The sequence below is a fragment of the Coregonus lavaretus genome (assembly GCF_964263955.1).
Source record: "Coregonus lavaretus genome assembly, chromosome: 4".
NCBI classification, from domain to species: Eukaryota; Metazoa; Chordata; class Actinopteri; order Salmoniformes; family Salmonidae; genus Coregonus; species Coregonus lavaretus.
Window position 1 is genome coordinate 21,101,433 of NC_139991.1, and position 4,034 is coordinate 21,105,466.

A 4,034-nucleotide genomic window follows, 5' to 3' on the forward strand; every position below is an offset into this window, starting at 1 on the left:
CTCACTCTCTGGTCAGTTCTGCCTTCTCTGGTCAGGCGTCAACACAGATGACAGGTACAGGACTGTAGGTGTAGGATTGCAGAGTTGGATGGTCACATTTTTTCCATGAGAGAAGAGTGTGAGGTTTCCTGTTGAAATCTTCAGCTCCAGTTAAGGGAATACAGGAACGAACTGATTTCCTCCATTGACATAATTGCGCCTAGGAGTAGGGGTTATAGGTTGATTTGTTACTGTGAAATAGTTTATTATTTGAACTCAGTATATTGACGTCTTCCCCTCCTCTCTCACAGGTGGATGCTGTGGTGGCCATGTTCCTCTGAGTTTGATTGACAGGCCAAGATGGAGCTGAAGGTGTGGGTGGAGGGCGTGGTCAGGGTGGTGTGCGGCCTATCGCTGGAGACTTCCTGTCAGGATGTGGTCATCGCCCTCGCACAGGCTATTGGTCAGTAATTTCAAAGCTTTTTGAGCACAGTTTATCAGCTTATTCCCTCCAATCTCACTCCTGCCTTGGTGTGTTTTTTCCACAGGTCAGACGGGTCGCTATGTTCTCATCAAGAAGCTACGAGGCACAGAGATGCAGCTTGTGGCTGATGACTGTCCCTTAGAGTCTCTGTCCTATCTGGGTCAGCTGGCCAACGAGGTCCAGTTCATCTTGCGTCGTACGGGCCCCTCCAGCACTGACGGACCTAACAGACCCACCCTGGATAGGGTCCATCCTTTGCCCAGGCACCCTACACCCGTGCCCCACAGATGCCGAGAGCCGAAGAAGGCCCTCACCTTCAACCTTGGTCCTTCTACAATCCACAGAAGGACTAAAGCTAACAAGGCCTGGTCACCTAGTCCAAGAGCCTCACCAGAGCCCAGGGCTTCGCCTGTTCCGTCCCTGGTCTCCCCTACCCCTACCCCCACCGCCTCCCCTCCCCCGCTCTCCCAGTCCGACCCGTCCAAGGAGGAGGTCTTCAGGCAGGTGCTGCAGCAGCAGGAGATGCTACAGGACCTGGAGGCCCAGCTGGTGGCTTTGGAAAGGGATGCAGAGGTGTGGGAGTTGGGGAGGCCTGTAACTCCTGTCCCAGGCCTGACTCCGGGCCTAGTGGAGGAGCTGGATGTGCTGGAGACAAAGCTGAGGCAGAATGAGGCAGAGCTGATGCATGGGGAGTACTGGGAGGAACAGATGCAGCAAGAGAAGGACAAGGAGCAGGGTATGTAGTCCATTCAATTCCTGTCACTTCAATACAACTATCAATCCCCTCAGGGGCAATTTAGAAGGCATATCCTAGGATATCAGTATATGTTACACATCTCCTACACAAGTAACTTATGCAGCAATACTGTGTGTAATGTAGGAATATGTAGGCCTACACTCATATACAGTAGGACCATCCAGGAACTAAAACCGAGTTGTATTGGCCATACAGATATGCACGGACGTCTGCGCCAACTCTACGCCTCTATGGATGAATACAGCTTCCGGCTCAAGGACCTCCAGACCCATTCATCCAGGATGGGGCAGGACTTTCGGGTCGAGTCCCACAGACGGAACTCTCGTACAGGCACCCCGCAGCAAGAGGAGGCCCTGGGACCACTGAGGGAGGAGCTACACAATCGGCATCAGCAGGGGGTGGAGCTGGACATGTCATTGACAGAGACGGAGAAAGCATTGCAGACTGCAGAATTACAGTTGCAGGTACAGTTTAATACATAAAAAGTTTTTCCTGAGATCTGACTACTTCCTAGTTCCTACTATGGATGCCTTATGTTACAGCTTAATAAAGATCCCAATGGGAATTGAACCATTTCCCTTGTCTCGCCAATAAATCCCTCCTATGTGGAAAGTCTAACCTGTCCAATTGTGTTAGATCAAAGATTACTAGCCTACACTCTTCAGCTGTCCCCATAGGAGACCCATTTTTTGGTTCCAGGTAAAACCCTTTTTTGGTTCCAGGTAGAACCCTTTTGGGTTTAATGTAAAAACCCAAAGGGTTCTACATGGGACCCAAAAGGGTTCTACTTGGAACTAAAAGGGTTCTACCTGGAACAAAAAAGGGTTCTTCAAAGGGTTCTCCTATGGGGACAGCCGAATAACCCTTTTAGGTTCTAAATAGCACCTTATTTTCTAAGAGTGTACTGATGCTCTCACAATGAATAGGAGATACAATACCCAAATGGTCTATCTTTCACTCCATACAAATGCCATAATGCCATGTACATGCATTTTTTGTAATCTCACCCCACTGAAATACAGATTTTCATCCTACACTCTTAGAAAAAAGGATTCCAAAAGGGTACTTTGGCTGTCCCCATAGGAGAACCCTTTTTAGTTCCAGGTAGAACCATTTTTGTTTCCAGGTAGAACTATTTTGGGTTACATGTAGAACCCTCTTGGGCAAGGGTTCTATATGGAACCCAATAGGGTTCTACCTGGAACCAACATGGTTCTACCTGGAACCAAACTTGGTTATTCAAAGTGTTCTCCTATGGAACCCTTTTAGGTTTTAGATAGCACCTATTTTTCTAAGAGTGTAGCGTTCAGACTATAAACCCTTCATTGTGTTCAATGACACAGAATAACTGACAAAGTCAAACTCACTGCTAAACGTCTCACAAGAGCTAAACCCAGCGAAAGCAACCTAGGATAGACCTTTGTTTGACGATGGTTGTATCACATTCTATAGAACTTTTTGGGGGATTATTCTGTATATCTGACACTGTAAACCCAGAGGGAGTACATTGTATAACTCGGCAGCCTGGGGGTTAACTGTATCCTGTCATAGCAGGTGAGCAATGAAGAGGAGTCATTGAGCTTGAGAGGACACCCGTAGAATACACCTGTGCTGTCTACCCAGAGATGGAAACTTGCCTTTGGCTTCCTGTGTTAATAATAGAACAGCTGCCTTTCCCTACGCTTCCTTATGGGCCAGTTTCCCAGACAAATTAAGACTAGTCCTGGACTAAAACATTATTTCAATGGACATTTTCCATTGAGCATGCTTTTTAGTGCAGGACTAGGCTTAATCTGTGTCTGGGAAACTGGCCCTATCAGTATTTTGGATGCTCATCCTTCCCTGAATCGTTGGTTTATTATTCCCCCATGTGTCTACAACCCTCATTACCAGACTAGTATCAGATGAGATCCTTCTACATTATCATCATTTTCACAATTTTAGAGTGTTATTTCGACCTCATAGTGTGGCAACATCATATAAAAAAATCAGGAAAATCATGTTTTTAACTGCACTGCCCCTTTAACAATAAAGTTGACATGGAATTGTCTATGTTTGACACTGAAATAACATGACATCTTGTCCCTTCCCTCCAGGAGAGTTGAACAAGGAGCTGAGGCAGTGTAACCTGCAGTAGTTCATCCTGCAGACGGGTGTTCCGCCTACCCCCTCTTACTCAGACCTCCCCCTCCCCAACCAGACACACCCCCACCTCCACCCCATCGCCATGCCTTACCTCTGCATAGCAGGACTACTGGAGGATGACCAGACTGACACTGTGACTGTATGCTAGAAGGTATGCTAATATGCTAATAGCCACGGGTGACATGTTTCATTGGAGTCATGCCAAACAGTTTGGAACATTTATTCCTACATAACCTTTTCCCAATGGCTTTAGCCGGAAGAGGTCCCGGGACTATGAGGGAGGAGCTACACCGCTGGCTGCAGCACAGAGCGGAGCTGGACATGTCACTTGCTGACTCATCCTGTCAGCAAAAAGCTCATGGGAGCGTCTGGATGACTATCTGATTGCACTGTGTGTGTGTGTGTGTGTTTGTGTGGACACGTTTTACTATACTTGTGAGTACCAAAAGTCCTCACAAGAATAGTAAACCAACTAAAATTCTGAGAAGTGAGGACAGTGCCAGTCCTCACTTGTAAAAAGGCTATTTTAGGCTGTGGGTTTAGGTTTAGGGTTAGAATTAGGACTAGGTTTAGTGTGTGTAATCTATAGCCAGTGGATTGGTTGACTTTTAACACACTATATGCAACATTCTAGTATTAATGTATATATTAACTTTAAAATATTTTATG

The 4,034-nt window shown here is 46.6% G+C and overlaps 1 pseudogene across 1 annotated transcript; it reads left to right on the plus strand.

Annotated features, from left to right (window-relative positions):
- The first annotated feature begins 339 nt into the window (after positions 1 to 339).
- Positions 340 to 3,513, plus strand: LOC311128587 (ras association domain-containing protein 7-like; annotated as a pseudogene). The gene is made up of 5 exons: positions 340 to 442; positions 528 to 1,199; positions 1,416 to 1,684; positions 3,114 to 3,117; positions 3,317 to 3,513. The product of its transcript is annotated as a ras association domain-containing protein 7-like (transcript).
- The last annotated feature ends 521 nt before the right edge of the window (positions 3,514 to 4,034 follow it).